Source organism: Eriocheir sinensis, unplaced genomic scaffold, assembly GCF_024679095.1.
Source record: "Eriocheir sinensis breed Jianghai 21 unplaced genomic scaffold, ASM2467909v1 Scaffold246, whole genome shotgun sequence".
Lineage (NCBI taxonomy): Eukaryota > Metazoa > Arthropoda > Malacostraca > Decapoda > Varunidae > Eriocheir > Eriocheir sinensis.
The window spans coordinates 203,596-222,230 of NW_026111550.1; the positions used below are offsets into that span (position 1 = coordinate 203,596).

Sequence of the window (18,635 nt, forward strand, 5' to 3'; positions counted from 1 at the left end):
ACAACAATGACTTCTATAGAACAGTGTAAAAGATCCTTGCAAGCCTTTAAAGGCCACATAACAAGAGCCATCAACAACTGCAATTCGATGATCTCAAGTGAAACTATAGATATAGATAAATTGGAAACATCAATTTCTTTCCTCGAGAGAAAGTGGCCTGGGTATGAAGAAGCTTACATGAGTTTAGAAGCAACAATGATAGCTTCTGATGTGGGATCTGACACGAGTTCGGAGCAAGAAGAATACTATACAGTTTGGGAGAACTATCAAGACAATTTGGCGAAATTTAAATCTCACTTACGAAACCTTGGTGAGAACCCAAAGAATGAAGCTCCCAGAGTAGGCACTATGGCAATAGCAAAGCTGCCCATAATCAAATTGCCAACGCTTTCAGGCGACTACACTGAATATGAATCCTTTTTTGATCAGTTTCAGGCCCAAATCGGGAAACGAAGTGACTTAGAGCCAGTAACTAAATTACAGTATTTAAAGTCTCAATTAAAAGGCAGTGCACTAGACTTAATTAAGAATATTCCATCTCTTGATGTTAACTACCAGCACGCTGTTGATGCTTTAAAGGAAGTTTATGGAGATGGGGAAAGTAGTAGTGTTCAAGAAGAACGTCCACAAACCACACAGCAAGCTGTCATGTCAGTTAAAGGCAAAGTGAAGTCTAGATCAACAGCACTTCCCACAGCAACCATAGAAGTTCGCAATGAACGTAGCAAACAAAAACTATATACCAGAGCGTTCTTTGACCAAGGATCTCAGTGTACTTTTATCAAAGAAGACTTGGTTAAGAAGCTACAGTTGAAGATAAGTGGGAAAGTTAGACGGGCTATGTCTGGGTTTTTACATTCAAAGGATTATGAAGAGTATAACTTGGTACGCCCGGTTGTTCGTCTTGGTAACAGGCTTAAAAGAATAACTGCCGTAGTAGTTGAGCGGCTCCCAGAAAAAATCAGTGTGCCAGGACTAACCAGAGTTGCAAAGATGTTGAAGGAGGCTGGGCTTGAACTTGCGGACAAACATTTGACTAGTGATGTAATAGATGGAATAGAACTTGTCATAGGTGGAGACTTCTACGGAGAATTTATCACAGGTCTCGCAACTTACTCTCAAACTCGACTGAGTGGAAGCCCTGGAGGTTATTTAATATATGGACAGATTCCTAATAACGAAACTGAATCTTCAGAAAATTCACAGAATGCACTGGTGGCCAGATTGTGTATCCAACCAGATCCTACGGAGATCAAACAGCTGATGGAAGAAACTGAGGTGGAAATCCATAAACTGTGGGATTTAGACACCATAGGAATTGATACCCAGAAACCTCCACCAGATGACTGTTTGGCATACCAAGATTATCTAGATTCCGTACAGTTCAAAGGAAATAAGTACTGCGTCAGGCTGCCATGGAAATTGAATTGCCCTAAACTTCCCAGCAATGTTTCTATGGCGTTAGGACAGCTGAAGAGTTTAGCAAATACACTGGCGGCACGAAATGAAGTTGAAGTTTATCATGATCTGATTCAGACTCAATTAGAGAATGATTTCATTGAGATAGTTCCAGCAGCATCTCCGACAGATCAGTGCCACTATCTCCCTCATCACGGGATTAAGAAAGATAGTGCTACAACTCCCTTGCGTATTGTATTCAACTGCAGTGCCAAGAGGAGCGGCCAACCGTCTCTAAACGACTGCCTAATGAAAGGACCCTCCTTAACTGAAAAACTAGGTGACGTATTGCTAAGATTCAGAACTAACAAGTACGCATTCAGTGCAGATATAAGTAAAGCCTTTCTGAGAGTAGGATTACAAGAGTGTGATAGAGATTTCACAAGATTTCTGTGGTATGAAAATCCGCAGAATCTTAGTTTTCCTCCAGTTACATATCGGTTCAAGTCGGTGTTATTTGGAGCAACCTGTAGTCCATTCCTCTTGCAAGCTACCATAGATTACCAGCTAAGGAACTCTGACAATATTTACAAAACTCTAATAAGCCAGAACCTCTACGTGGACAACTTTCAAGGGACAGTTGATTGCCAACAACGACTATTTGATGTCTACGAAAATGCAAACATGGAATTAGCCAGGGCTAATCTTCCCCTGAGGGTGTGGGTCTCTAATAATGCGGCCCTTAATAGTAGAATTGCGGAGGATTTTGAAGATTATACAGTTCCTTCTTCTACTAGCGTATTGGGTCTGTACTGGGATGTTCAGAATGACGAGCTAAGTATCAAACCACCTGCTCTTGTGGACCACAGTTCCCTTAGCAAGAGGAAATTATTGTCTCTGATATCTTCAGTATTTGACCCGCTTGGGTTACTAGCACCAATTACCATCAGGGGAAAATTACTAGTAAAAGAAGCCTGGCAAATGAAGCGTGGTTGGGACGAGCCTTTGCCTCCCTCCTTTACAGAGGAATGGCTGAAATTAAAAGCTGATTTCTTGAAGGCAGATACCATCCTTTTCCCCCAAAATATAGGGCAAGATAATAAGTCATGTACGCTTCACGTATTTTGTGATGCCTCAGCGAAGGCGTATGGAGCAGTAGCCTACCTTGTGTCACATGACAAGAGCAACATATTAACTGCCAAAGCTAGAGTAACACCAATGAAAGTTCGCTCACTCCCACAATTGGAACTAACAGCTATCTATACAAGTTGGAACACAACTAGCAAAGTATGTTACAAACACTCTTAAGACTTTGAACATAGAAAATGTCTTCATATGGTCAGATAATGAAGCTGCTCTTCAATGGATAAAAAGCAATAACAGCAATATAGTTTATGTCAAAAACAGAGTAGCAAGTATAAGAGAACTCGCTTCTAACTTCAACTTTAACTACGTACCATCCAGCAGCAACCCGGCGGATCTTCTGTCAAGAGGAACCTCCCTGGATAATTTATTAAAGGAAAAGCTCTGGATGCATGGGCCCTTTTGGATAGACCGTCCAGACAAGTGGCCAGCACAGAAAGAAAACGTGGTTAGCGTAAACACCGTAGTAGAGGCAGGTACTTGTGACCCCATATTCAAGGCTTCAGATATGTCTTCTCTTACAGAGATTATTAATGTAGCCAATAATGTCTTCAAATTCATCAAGGCAGTTAAGCCTTCGGTGCAACTACCGAGTGCAATGACATACTGGTTGCAAGGCATACAACAGTATCATTATCAAGAAGAATACGAATATCTCACTTCTAAGAATTACTTCACTAAAGGAAAACTAAGTTTAGTAAGAAGCCTTGGTTTGTATATGGACTCAAACACTAAACTGATTCACTGTAGAGGCAGACTATCAAACAGTGATATAGGAATTCCGGCAAAATTTCCCATATTACTTCCTCGTCGATCTTGGCTTACCTCACTTATTGTGAGAAGAGCGCATGAACAAACATTGCATGGAGGGGTAGCCGAGAATCTGAGTTTAGTGCGGGAACAGTACTGGATACCAAAAGGAAGACAGATAGTAAAGAATGAGATCAGCAAATGCCTTGTGTGTCGAATCATGAACGGAAGAAAGATGAAGCTGCCAGGTCCCCCTGCATTACCTAAAGAAAGGGTAATTCATGCAGAACCTTTTCATACGGTTGGGATAGACTACACGGGAAGTATAACTATCAGTAACCCTACGAACAATGGGTTTGATAAGTATTACATTTGCTTGTTCACGTGTGCCACTACACGTGCTGTTCACTTAGAATTAGCAAAGGACTTAACAGCGCAAACATTTATCAATTTGTTAAGAAGGTTCATCGCGCGGCGATCCTCTCCTAAAGTAATAATATCCGACAACGCCAGTAACTTCAAAGGGGCAGAAAAATTCCTACAAAATTTACATGAAGAGCCACTTGTTAAAGCTCACCTGAATAAACATCTGATTGAATGGAGGTTCATACCCCCCCGAGGATGGGAGGATTTTATGAACGGCTAATTGGTGTAGTAAAGAGCTGCATTAGGAAAGTTCTTTTCAAAAGGAAAATTTCTGAGGATGAATTACGAACCATCTTGACAGAGGTAGAAATGCGGATAAACAACCGCCCATTAACCTACATAGATGATGACGTCAGTCATCCGCAACCCTTGACCCCTGCACATTTGATATATGGGAGACGTTTACAGCCCATGCCTGTTGATATAGAAGATAAATCCACGGACCCAGACTACCTCAGCGTGGATGAATTGCATAACAGATACACATTTATTTGTGAGAGAATTAAACACTGGGAAAGGGTGTGGAAGAAAGAATACCTAATGTCATTACGCGAGAGGTTCTATGGAGCCCAACCACCGAGTGATAAAGACACCTTAAACGTGGGCGATATAGTGATCGTTGAAACGGAAGGAAACACAGATTCTTGGCCTCTAGGAAGAATTACAGCCAAGCATCCTGACAAGTCTGGCATCACAAGAGTAGTGGAGGTGGTTTCTAAAGGAACAAAAGGTTTAAAGACCATTAACAAACTCATTCCCTTAGAGTTACACTGTGATCCTGAAGCGACTGAGACGAGTGAGGTGCAATATAAAGCGAGGCGTGAGGCCTTTACTAAAGCTCAACTGGCCATCAGACACCTCAGTAATGAGAATGGTTTAATGTAAATATTGTAAAATTACTGTACATGACAATGGGTTAAAATATTTCCCTCGCGGGGAGGATGTCAAAAATTTATTTGACAGGGAATAATAAGAATAAAAGTACAAAAAAAAGGGGGGAGTAGTTATAAGAAAAATGCTACTCCTACTTAGAGGAGAGGACTAGATTACACAGCTAACGGCAACAACAAAAATGCTACTCCTACTTACGAGGAGAGGACTAGATTGCACAGCTAACAACAACAACAAAAATGCTACTCCTACTTACGAGGAGAGGACTAGATTACACAAGTAACAAATAAAAAATAAGTTAACCAGCAAACTAACTTAAATAAAACGATGCTTCAAAGAGCTGCTTCGAATAGCGCTTCAGAGTGCGAGGGAAGGCAGCGAGAGAGGAAGCGAGCCTGTGAGAGCAGCAGCTTATAGCTATTGAAAGGAGACGGGTCGGTGCTGGTTGTGCTCCACCGTCAGGCTCGATATTTACTTAGACACGGCAAGCAGTCGACGCCCTGGATTTCTACTACTTACTGCCGAGATACGTCAAACTACAATACTGCTCCCGCATCACCAGCCTTGCCAGATACGGCGAGCAGACACGACGCCCGGACTACTATACTACTAACAACTAGGATTCGTCGATCAACAATACTGCTGCCTGTCATTAACACCCTGATGGTTACAGCTAAGTACCTTTCTAGCATTAATCCTAATTTGGCCAAATAGGTGAGGTGTTAGGAGGGGAAAGAAATACGCACGACTCAAGAAAATCGGAGACGTTGCGTATGAAGCAGTACTGTACGTGTGGTGCGTCATAACGTCCACGCGACAGAAGGGCAGTAAAGTGTTCGGCACCACGAATAAGCGGTGTCGTTACGGAGCATGAAAACAACAAACCTCAGGTAAATTATATTAATAGTTCAGAATCACCTGAGGTTGTCATGCTAAAATAAATTAACTTTCACAACAATTCACTAAATCATTACGTTTCGCCCTTTTCAGTGGTTTGTTTAGGGTACGAGGACAACATTCAAATAACTGGAATCCATCTCCCTTTTATGTGAGTAGAAACCTGAACACCTTTTTATAAACCCAGCATTTAACTGTGAGCCACACCTACGAAGGTGAGGAGAGGGTTTGCCCCAATAAGTGGCTACATATTTTCCACAGTTAAAATTAAAGGTCCTTCGAACCGGATACCAGTTGTTTGAATTGTAATGAGTTACAGGGTTGTTATTGGAGGTCATTCGCAGGTACCTAACTTTATACCAGCCCTTCAAGATACAGAAATTGAAATCTGTAAAGTAAATGGCGGAAAACTTAAAGATTTTTGGGAGCATTCACGATTCCATGTAATGCGGGAAGATGAACACGACTTAGCCATTCTGTTCTTGGGCGGCAATGACGTTTATGATGGCTGCAGTCCTCGGGAACTAATTAATGAGATACTTCGAATCATTGACCACCTTCAACAACTTAATAAAAGAGTGGCTGTCACATTACTGGAGCCTCGACATTACAGTAATGGTTTCAGAGGGTTTACCCCAATAAGTGGCTACATATTTTCCACAGAAATGAATACAAAAATAAACACATACTTTGATTTAACTCTAGGATGTCTCGTGGATCATCAATAAATAAAAAACAAAATATCTGGACAGGCCACTCTTGAGCCCGTTACCTTCAATGACGCCCCAAAACAGTCCCTGCGCCAAGTGTGTTCCCCATATTTTGGTTGTGTTAGGTGCGCCTATTAGCAACTACTACTATTTTTACTGAACGAGGGACACATGATCCATATAAACCATTAATACTACCTAATAATATTAAACAAATTATATACGTGCTACCAGGGAATCATGAGGATTAATGTTATTGTAATTCTCACGTTTACTCAACCCTACTAAACCTATCCACCCCGCGCCCACCTAGCCTCCAGCAGGTGCCCACCCTGGCTCGCATAACCATAGCAGGGCACGATAACAGAAAACCTTATTCCCGATAACCGATAACTGATAATGGAAAACCTTATCGGTGATAACCGATATTCGTTAACTGGAAACACAAATATAGGCGATAACCGATACCCGATATTAATCCACAATTCCGATACTAGCTAGCGATAAGTCCGATAGGCGAAAACGATACTATATTGATATTTCAAATAAAAACATAGATGAATTCATATTTTCATTATCTGTATTTTTAAAAACTTACAAAATCTGAAAACCACACGTTGACACGTACACATGGACGGTAATACTAGAAACGCCTGAACCGGTGTTGTGTTATTTGGCGTCCCCACCGACAAACAGTGGTCTCTCGTGAACTGCACATGCTCAGACCAGCAAGCGTAGACCTGAACAGTCTCACAAAGCTTTTTAACCGTAATTTAGAGTTGCTGGAAGGCTGAGTCAGACATACAGTATTACCCCCATCCCTGATGTTTCTAGAACGAGACTCTGTACGAGTTGTATTTATATGTACAGAGTGTCGTTCTAGAAACAGCGAGGATGGTGGTACTGTATGTCTGATTCAGCCTTCCAGCAACTGGTCTTAATGTGTTAAAAAGCTTTGTGATACTGTACAGGTCTATGCTTACTGGTCTGAACATGCGCAGTTCACGAGAGACCAGTGTTTGTTAACACAAGCGCCAGCTTTTGACGATGGGACACCAAATAACACAACACCGGGTGCCTTCAATACCATGGCATGCTCACAAACGAATATGGAATATCAAATTTGAGGCAGTGAATAATCATTTTGGGGGCAAAGTTAAATGATTTTTCTCTTTGATATATTGATTTTTGAGTCTAACATAAAAAAATAACCTAGTATTTTAATGTTGATGATCTAAGTACAAAATCTCTTCGCCAAAGATATTTCATACCCCCAAGTTTTTTCATAAAATACCGGGCACCCGGGCCACGCATGCGAGTAGGGAGGAGACAACGTTTTTTTTTTTTCTGAGGCGGAAAAAAAGTAGCGATTATCACTAGTTTGGTTACCTACAAAAATAACGAAGATACCGATATATATTTAAATAAGCAGCGGATGGCCGACAACCCGATTTTGTTATCAGCGATAAAGTATCGCGATAACGCCCAGCTATGCGCATAACTCACCACCCACCTTCCTGCAATTACAAATGTAGTACTGCTAACACTTAATATAACACGTCACGTCGTAGGGTATTCGTATCTTACAATTCTACTGAACACCAGTCGACCTGTCCCCCACCGCTCACCTCTGTTGCGCCTCCTCATTCCCAGTACTACTAAAATGGATTGGCTGAGGAGAAGCACCTTCCACAGGGAGAGCGTGTCAGTTTTCCCTGTTCCTCACTGGCTGACAGCCACTGATGAGGCTGCTGGCCAATACCAAATTTAAAGTGCATATTTCACACCTTTTCTTTCTCCTTATTTTCTCCATGCAAACAGTTTAATACTTACTAAAAAATGGTCATTATCGTAAATAAATCTGTCTCAGGAAAACAAATAACCAGTGAGACTGGCAAGGAGAGGAAGAGAGCTCACCATGCTGTGCCCAGTGACCATATTGACGTGTGTGTGTGTGTGTGTGTGTGTGTGTGTGTGTGTGATATACCCAATACCCACTACATATATGTAGGCATCAGCTCTCAGTGATTTTACTATACTAGGCTACTACTACCCTACTCACCTAGACTTACGCAGGCCCACCCACGTAACCACATTACTCACCACCAACCACCATGAGAAAAAATCACCCCTCACACAAACCATTTCACAATATATATCAAAGCATTTGTGATCATATTATGTATCATCTATTTGGGGGGATTCATATCATGGCACAAATTTGGCCCATCACTGGTACACAGTAAAGCCACAAATTTGGCCCGTCGCTGCTACACGGTAAAGCCACAAATTTGGCCCGTCGCTGCTACACGGTAAAGCCACAAATTTGGCCCGTCGCTGCTACACAGTAATGCCACAAATTTGGCCCGTCGCTGCTACCAGGTTAAAGGAGTTATCTTTGTCACCAATAGCATGGGTAGTCTGAGGAAGAGGAAGGAGGCAAGTGAGGTGGAGTGGCAGGGGTGGAGGCAGCGGCCGGTGACGGGAGCACGGGGTGAGGACAGACGGTGGCCGACGCAGGTGAAGAACAAATTTAAATAAAAATGAGAACGTGTGTTTTTGTTGTTTCCATGACCTACTAATGTATTAACCCAATAGCAGCGACGGGCCAAATTTGTGGCTTTACCGTGTAGCAGTGACAGGTCAAATTTGTGGCTTTACTGTGTAGCAGCGATGGGCCAAATTTGTGGCTTTACCGTGTAGCAGTGACGGGCCAAATTTGTGGCTTTACCGTGTAGCAGTGACAGGTCAAATTTGTGGCTTTACCGTGTAGCAGTGACAGGTCAAATTTGTGGCTTTACCGTGTAGCAGTGACAGGTCAAATTTGTGGCTTTACCATGTAGCAGTGACAGGTCAAATTTGTGGCTTTACTGTATAGCAGCGACGGGCCAAATTTGTGGCTTTACCGTGAAGCAGTGACGGGCCAAATTTGTGGCTTTACCGTGAAGCAGTGACGGGCCAAATTTGTGGCTTTACTGTGTAGCAGTGACAGGCCAAATTTGTGGCTTTACCGTGTAGCAGCGACGGGCCAAATCTGTGGCTTTACTGTGTAGCAGTGACGGGCCAAATTTGTGGCTTAACTGTGAAGCAATGACGGGCCAAATTTGTGGCTTTACCGTGTAGCAGTGACGGACCAAATTTGTGGCTTTACTGTGTAGCAGTGACAGGCCAAATTTGCAGCTTTACCGTGTAGCAGCAACGGGCCAAATTTGTGGCTTTACCGTGTAGCAGCAACGGGACAAATTTGTGGCTTTACCGTGTAGCAGCAACGGGCCAAATTTGTGGCTTTACCATGTAGCAGCAACGGGCCAAATTTGTGCCATGATTTAAACCCCCCAAAATAGATGATGTGTAAACTGATCACAAATGCTTTGATATGTATTATGAAATGGTTTGTGTGAGGGGTGATTTTTTCTCATTTTTCTCGCTTGGGGGGACCATTAAGAAACATGATTCCTGCTGCTACAACCACTGGGTTAAAAGGCCTTTCCCTCTAAGCAAGGGGATGTACTGAACATTTTACAACACACTGGGTTACTAAGTGAGCTGCTGAACATTTTACAGCTCAATATAACGGGTTCACCCTTTGGGGGCTTCTGGCGGGGGTAATGAAGGCAGGGCAGGAAGTGAGTAGAGAAAGCTTACCTATTTCTCCAAGCTGCTGAAAAGCTTGTTGGTGAAGAATTACTTGTCGGTGAAGAGACTGTTGTTGAGGTGAGGAGTGCCCTGTGTTATGGCACCTCCCAGCACTGCTACACCAACCTGCAAATATGTGTCCACTCTCAAAGTCTTGTACCGGGAAAGACGGCATGGGATAATATATTATAAAATCTCTCTCTCTATCAAGGGCTGTATAATATAAGATAATTAATTGATAATCTCTCTCTCATATTTGTTTTTTTACATACTTTTCTTCCTCTACACCCTCCCTCTCTCTCTCTCTCTCTCCTCATAACTCTATACATACAGCCAGGCCTATACTTTGAGGCAGTGCCAACATTGCCAGACTGTTGTACTCAGCCTCTTATATTTACTGACTTCCAACACATAATCTGTCTCCTGGTCCTCAATAACGAGATTCACTTATATTTATCATTAAAATAGTTAATTCCTCTTGTTTCTCGGCAATACAGTGTATTTGTATATGCATACAGTCCCTTACAAGCTAGATAATATTACACGTAATAGGAATGATAATAATGACAATAATAATAATTGCAAGATAATTTAATACTAAGCTATTCTAACCTAAAACTTATTCAAACCTAGCCATACTTTTTTTCCTTACCTCCCTTGGCTGGGCCTGGTGGTGGGCCCAAGCCGGCAAGTGTTTATAGCGGCCCCATCTTGCTTTCCCTTGGACAGTCCCATACAGTCCAGGATGATGGTGGTGGTCTTCAGGACAAGTAGTCTGTGGCAGCGACAGATTCAAACCCTCATCATCCATGACGCAGCGAACGCAGGACCGGCATGCTAACCACTCAGCCACCGTCTCCTTCCCCAGCCTGTGTTCCGACGCCAAATATGCAAAAAGTAAAAACATATGCCTCAATGTGTCATCCCAGACTATATATAAAGAGAATTAAATCTAAGTCATCCTAACCTAACCAAACTTTAATGAAACTAATCTAGCCTTAGCAAGCCACTGTCAAAACAATATAAACAGAAATATATCTCCAGGTGTGTCCCCCCCAAGACCATATATTTAAATTAAATCTAAGCTATCCTAACCTGCCCAAACTTTAAAGAAACTAATCTAGCCTTAGCAAGCCACTATCAAAACACAATATAAACAGAAATGTATCTCCAGGTGTCCCCCCCCCAAGACCATATATTTAAAGAATTAAATCTAAGCGATCCTAACCTGCCCAATTTGCTGAGCTATCCTAACAAGACCTAACTTAACCCGGTAGCAACAAGGGCCCAAATTTGTGGCTTTACAGTGTACCAGCGACGGGCCAAATTCTTGCCACGATATGTAACTTGATATATTAAGAAGGATATAAACCCCACCACCGACCATCAGGATCCACCGGGAAGAAGCCTACCGGCGCAATAGGCCAAGACGTAAAAATAAATAAATAAATAAATAAATAGATGATCCATAAACTGATCACAAATGCATTGATATATATTATGAAGTGGTTTGTGTGAGTGATGATTTTTTTCTCATTTTTCTCGCTTAGAGGGAAGGGCCTTTAACCCGCAAACTGCTGTACGCCTTCTGGGCGGCTGAGCGGTAAGCTGCTGTAAGCCTTCTGGAAGCGGGCTTTTCAAACAGGCGCCAAAAAGTTTCCGCCGCGGCTTCAGATACTGCCAGAAAAACATTTTTGTGATAGAAAAATCTAAGAAATATGCAGGATACAACACATTTCGAGCTACAGATATGTGTATTGTAATATTTATGACACGTTTATGTAACTTAGATATCATTTATTGAAGGTCAATCTCTCGCTGATATAGCCGCACTAGGCGACGCACTCAGAATCTCAGTCCCGCAGCTTACGGGTTAACCTAGTGGTGGAAGCAGCAGGGATCATGTTTCTTAATGGTCCCTCCAAAGGCTCCAAGCGAGAAAAATGGAAAAAAATCACCCCTCACACAAACCATTTCATATTATATATAAAGCATTTGTGATCAGATTATGTATCATCTATTTTGGGGGGTTTATATCATGGCACAAATTTGGCCTGTCACTGCTACACGGTAAAGCCACAAATTTGGCCCGTCGCTGCTAGACGGTAAATCCACAAATTTGGCCCGTCGCTGCTACACGGTTAAGCCACAAATTTGGCCCGTCACTGCTACATGGTAAAGCCACAAATTTGGCCCGTCACTGCTATATGGTAAAAACACAGGTTTGGCCCGTCGCTGCTACATGGTAAAGCCACAAATTTGGCCCGTCACTGCTACACGGTAAAGACACAGGTTTGCCCCATCACTGCTACACGGTAAAGCCACAAATTTGATGTGTCGCTGTACCGAGTTAAGAAACATGATCCCCACAGCTACCGGGTTAACCGTACCTGCCGTGCGGTCTACTACCACAATGCAATAAAACAAATATATACTGCGTTGCACCCCAAGACAATATTTTAAGAGGCAGTGAGTATGGAGATGACCGTAGCCACCTCTCCCGCCAGTGACATCAACGGCAGTGTGGTGAGAGGCCTATCCTGCCTATATATCCTAAACAAGTGGGTGTTATTCCAGAAAAAACACCCAAGTCTCATCACTTCACACTTATTTATATATTCAAGGGCTGAAAAATATCAGAAACATTAACAAAAAAAAATGCCCGGTCAGCACTAAGTTATCCTAACCTTGGATTAAACTTAGATTTTAACGTAACCTCCAGTGAGAGCAAGATAAAAATTGACAGACAAAATGGGTCAATTCCGGCCCTCACGGTACCATGAGCAGACCTCTAGAATAACACCCAATGGTCTAGGATAAAAAAGTTGGAAAATTTCATTTAGTCGGCGCAACATCTGTGGTCATATGCCGGAGAGAGGCAGGAGGGGAAGGAATTATAGAAGGGAACAGGTCCCAGGAGACGGGACACAACCCCCGATTAATACCTGGTACACTGCTGGGTTTACAGGGGCATAGGGTATTGGAAAAGCCTCCCAAATTTTCCCACTCTGCCCGGGAATCGAACCCAGGCTCTCTCGGTTGTGAGCCGAGTATGCTAACTGCTAACCACTGCACCACAAAGCCCCCAGGTCTAGGATAAGATACTGGTCATCACTAAGTTATCCTAACCTTGGATTAAACTTAGATTTTAACCTTAACCTCCTGTGAGAGCAAAGTAAATATTGACAGGCAAAATATAGGTTCATGCCAGCCTTCACAGTACCAGGAGCATGTATAACTCTAGAATGACACCCGATGGTCTAGGGTAAGCACATGTGGTCAAGGCAACAACGCTAACCTACATATTCCCCCTTAGAGTTAATAGGTTCACCACCCCAGGTCATCACCACATGCATCACCTAAAATCACCACAATCACCATCAATACCACGTCAAACACACATGAAATCACAACCATGTCGATGAAAACGCAAAAAAAATCAAGAGAAATAACACTGAAATAAATAAATCTGAAAAATTCGTAAAATTCACCCCGCCCGCTAGACGAGTCACCCTTAAAACACTTCTAGCTCACGTTAACCTTCAATATTTCCTGAGTAACACAACCCACACCTCATATCTGCAATAATACAACACAAATACACCCTAACCCTTAATATAGGAGTACCCAGGCATCTTACACTGGTCAAAACTCACGGATATAAGGTCACGTATGGTTCGCTCCCATCCGCCGCCGGTTACGCCCTTATGACCTCACCGCTAAACGCCCATAATTCAATATCTAAGACACTCACACCTCATTTGACCCCATACATTAGGTCATTCAGCTTAGTTCTCCCTCTCATAGCGTTCAAAGTTCTTAGGTTTTATTGATAACTGAGATAATACGTCACATATGGTTCGCTCCATCCCCCGGTTACGCCCTTATGACCTCACCGCTAAACGCCCATAATTCAATATTTAAGACACTCACACCTCATTTGACCCCATAAATTAGGTCATTCAGCTTAGTTCTACCTATCATAGTGCCCGAAGGTCTTAGAGGTCATTAATAATTAAGGTCATATATGGAGCCGGACACCCCAAGCCAGTTATATACGTGACCTTTCTGACCTTACCGGCTTATATCCCGCTCTCCAACTTCACACACAGGAATGCAATGCACGTGTCGCCCTGCCCCTCAAGCCCCGTGCCGCTACGTACTCTACTTTACCGGAAATCAGTAAAAAACGATGAACTTCTGAACAACCACGGCGGCCATTTAAATCCACCTCTTCCCCAACCGATATTTTCCCTATTTCCACCTATTACAAGCCTTCATTCACTGCCCTCACCCACCCAAAACAATCACAAGGGACTATTTACCGTTTCTAGATGCATGGCTCCCTCGGCAACAGGATAATTCGCTTCAAAAAACACAAAAATAACACACCAGCCTCCTCCCTCCACGGCTGGGGCCGGGTGTGTGCGAGAAATGCCTCCTCGGGGAAATAAGTCGCGATACTAGCCACTACACATGTTCAATGGGGTAAAGACAGCAAAAAACGTCTTAATTTGCCTTGATTTATGTCTCTTTAACCACCTGTGATCTATATATAAGCGTTGAGATTGCCCAAACCAGGAGTATCAGCTCAGAGTAGTTCCTCCTATGTAATCTCCTATGTGTTTGTTTTAAAGCCTTCTACTGATTTTAAGTGTTTATCTGATGTATTTGCAGTGTATTGAAGTCGCAAAGGGACAGTTAAACGATAGCATTGAGTGATATATTGAAAATTAAGCATTGCTTCAAGTCCCCTTTGCGAGCTATTTTCCGGGTTCTCTGTACAGCAAGAGCAAGAGCAGGATCGAGGCTCATCATTGCTAACGGAACTCCTCGTCCGATCTGAAGGGCTGGTCTCTAAAGGTTTGATCAAAACAAACCTCTATCGACAACAATAAAGCTTATTCACCCATGTTAGGAACGTCAGAGAACATATTATTTATTTCTAGGTTTAGTGACGTAAGAAAAGTCTACAGCGCCCCTTCAAAAATGGTAAAACACGCCACCAATAAAAAAAAAAATACACGATACATTATAAAAACTAAACACAACATATTAATTCATAGCACGAAACATTTTTAAGCTAAACGAAAAATAAAAAAACATCGTTCACCCTCCCCTCCACCCCCTACACCCCCTCCCCCGGGCCACCCTACAGACTACCCCCCCTCGCCCAAGACCCCCACCACCACCACGGCGATACCACCCGACCACTCCCCCCCCCCTAAACACAAAATCGTTGATTACTCCGTTAATACTCAACCGATCGGATTCTAGTAAAGACCAAAATGTTCAGCGTCAAATACTACACCCGGGGAGCTCCACAAACACGAGGAAAACATGGACACAGCAAGAGGCGCAGGCGAAAACCGTTAAGACCAAACTTTGGACCGGTATAGCTCAATAACGAAAAAAGCTATCTTAATTCTGACAGCGCCATCGTGTTCTCCGGCAAACTCTACACCTTGTATCAGTTGTTCATCAAGAAATATCAAGAAATAAAAAAAAAAAGAACCAAACACGTTCAAAGTTAAATTTGAAAACATCAAATTATAGCTCATGTCGGTTCAACTCGTGATACTTATTTCCATAAACGTATCTTCACTAGTAAAGGCGTGACAGGTGGTTAAAGAAATGACGTGTTGTCTCCAAAACTAAAGGTCGTAGCGAAGATTCGAGACCAGCGTTGTATTCATCGTTAAATTCTAAAACTTTCATTATCTATTGATGAATGAGAAAAAATAGATATTAAACGAAGAACACTGGATCAAAGTTTAAAAAAAACGCGAAAAACAGATCATGATAACTCCATAACTATTGGTCGTAGCGTCATTCTGAAGGCACCAGCGTGTTCCCCGTAACTGGTTCTCCCAGGCGACAATTGGGCATACAAAACTTTACAGTATTAAAGGAGTTATAAGCCTTCAAAGTTTCAGCACGTTTTTTTAAATCGTAGATATCTCCGTCAGTTTTAGGCCTAGCGCAATTCTGATAGCACCAGAAATTCTAATATTGTTTTCTTCACGTCTATGAACCTCTCTGATCAAGCTGGAGGCAAGAATAACGAAACTTGCATTTTTGAAAAAAGATGGTTTTAGAGGAGGTGAAATTCTGGCCGTAAACACCGGAGAGTTTCATAACGGTGGAAACACAAAATCGTTCATAGCTCCGTTAATACTCTACCGATCGGATTCTAATAAGCATCAAAATGTTCAGCGTCAAATTCTACACCAGCTGAGTGCAACGAACACGAGAAAAAATGAGAGGATAAAATTGAGGGTTACGACCATTTCTCAGAATATAGCTAATAGCTTCTATAATAATTAAGCTAGCGCAAAACCAAGACCAGAAATGGATTCCTCGTTATTTTCCCTCTCCAAATCATGCCCGACATTAAGACATTACTTAGACATGGATGCAGGAATCTATGCAGAATCAAAACATTCTGATAAACGCTTTAGCTAGGATATCTTGATACCTAATAAAGTTATCTCTATTCTGACGACGCCACGTTATTCTCCGTCAAATTTTACATCAGATATCAGTTGGCCAATAATACACAAGCAAAATAAGCAAAAAAAGCTATCTTTGGAAATACGCGTCAAATCTTAAATCTGACAACGTCAAAATATAGGGCGTGTCGTGTCATCTCAAGATATTAAATTTCATAAACATATCTGCAGTAGTTAAGGCGTGACAGGCGGTTAAAAAATGACATGCTATCTCCAAAACTAAAGGTCGTAGCGCAAATCCGAGACCAGCGTTGCATTCCTTGTCAAAATATAAGACTTTTATTATATTTCGACGAAGAAGAAAGGATTGATATTAAACTAGTGACGTTGCCACAAATGTCGAAAAAGTGCGAAATTTCAAATCGATATATCTCTATACCCATTAGTGGTAGCGTAATTCTGAAAGCACCAGCGTGTTCCTCGGAATTTTTTCTACCAGTTGCTAATCGGGCATATTGCAACACGCATTGATTCAAGAGTTAGAGGCCTAGAAAGTTTTCGAAGGCTCTCACAAAACCGTTCATAACTCCGTCAGTTTTAGGCCTATCGCAATTCTGATAGCACCAGAAATTTTAGTATTTTTTTCTTCACGTATATCAATCTCTCTCATCAAACTGGAAGAAGGAATAACGATTTTTTAATTTTTAAACTTTTTCGTGTTAAGGCCTCGCGGGGGAAGTGTGGTAGTTTAGCCCCGTAGAGTTGCCGAGGAGGTGTGAAATATTTACCTGCTTATATCTCCGTCTGTGCTGCACGTAGAGCATCTTTAAGGATACTAAAAGATTGCTCGTAAAATTACCTTTCTTTCCAGTGCCAAGAGGGTAAGAATTGTTTAGGAAATACTGAATGGCAGCGTCTTAGAGTTAGCGACGAGTGCCTTCTCAAGAAATTGGGTGGATGAGGATATTTCTAAACATCTAGAAGGCGAGCAGAAAACCAACCTGCAAGACGTGCTGAGAACAATAAGGAAAGAAAAGGAAAGGAAAAGAGTCGATTTGTTGGCTCCTGAACCATGATGTCCTCCCTGCTATCCTCAAGGAACACCCTCAGTTTGCACCAAGGTGGTGATGCCGTGTGTGGCAGCCTGAACTACTGCCGTGCTATACAAGGCTGTGATCTCTGCGGTATTTTACTTTAAGAACTAGTATTTACTCTATCTCTGTATTCATTCCCATCTAGTGCTTGGGCAATGTTCTCCGTCCCCACATTTTATTTTCTTATTGTCCAGGGGGAGGTACTGCCCCCTCCCTCGTTGTGCTTTCCTTCCTACCATTGTATCTTTTTAATTTCATGGTGCTACCTACACATGTATTAATAGTTGTATAATCACACTCTGTCCTGCCTGGGGGTTGGGATGGCATGTTCCTCCCTTCTCCCTTGTTGTTTACCTGCAACAACAAACTATCAATCAATCAATCAATAGCACAGAAGCATCGACCTGGCCAACAGCACCTGTACCTACCAGGGCAAAAGGGTTCAGTTTATATGAGAAAATATCGCTTATGTCATTGCCCTGCGATGGAAGTGGTCACGTGTAATGGTATCAACCCAGAGGCTCGGTTAGCTTGAAGTTCTATAACGCTATTTGCAAAATTAACTAAATAAAGTTGGTTGTCGGCCACAATTAATGGAGGGGCCGTGGCCAATGGATTGCTTTGTAAGAGAATACGAGAAAACATACCTCTCACAACGCAACTAACGGATAGAGTAGTAGTAGTAGTAGTAGTAGTAGTAGTGTTCCGACCTCACACGGGAAGGACATGGTCTTACTACTCTTCTCGTTATCGGTGCTAAGTGCAATGTGCCCTCCAGCACTACGATACAGTGCAACGGACTTATACCGCCTGCGACGTGCCTCTGCCTACCCGCCAGTGAAAATGATCAAGAAACTAAACTCTTCCGAAACCGCAGTGCGAGAAAAGACTCACTAACAAGCTTGACGAGGTTATCACTACCATCAAGTCCACCAGTGCCGACGTTGTGGCGATAACAGAAGCATGGCAGATAATTCCAGAAGTTTGCAGCATCACCGACTACCAACTATTTCATCGCCTCAGGACAGGCAAGCGAGGTGGGGGGGTTAGTGCTTTACTGCCGCTCACATCTGCACCCCACCCTCCTTCCGGTGGAGCCCCCTGAGGGTGTCGAAACCCTCTGGGTGAGGCTGTCCCCCCCCTCCCACCCCCGCAACGTTGCCTCGATGCTCATCTGCCTTGTGTATCATCATTGTGCTGCCTCCGCCTCCACGCTAATCGACCACATCATAGAAAAC

At 42.6% G+C, this 18,635-nt stretch overlaps 1 long non-coding RNA gene across 3 annotated transcripts in view; it reads right to left on the bottom strand.

The window, feature by feature from the left end:
• The window catches only part of LOC126991144 (uncharacterized), a 35,328-nt gene that overhangs the window by 12,274 nt on the left and 4,419 nt on the right, over positions 1–18,635 (bottom strand). Inside the window, exons 1-3 of one of the 3 annotated variants that reach the window (XR_007745199.1) lie at positions 14,177–14,313; positions 10,504–10,720; positions 9,861–9,977 (exon numbers count right to left, since the gene is read on the bottom strand). This is a non-coding gene — a long non-coding RNA (uncharacterized LOC126991144). Of the gene's footprint in view, positions 1–9,860; positions 9,978–10,503; positions 10,721–13,929; positions 14,073–14,176; positions 14,314–18,635 lie in introns of those variants that run through there. The other 2 variants (XR_007745198.1, XR_007745200.1) reach the window with 2 other exon arrangements.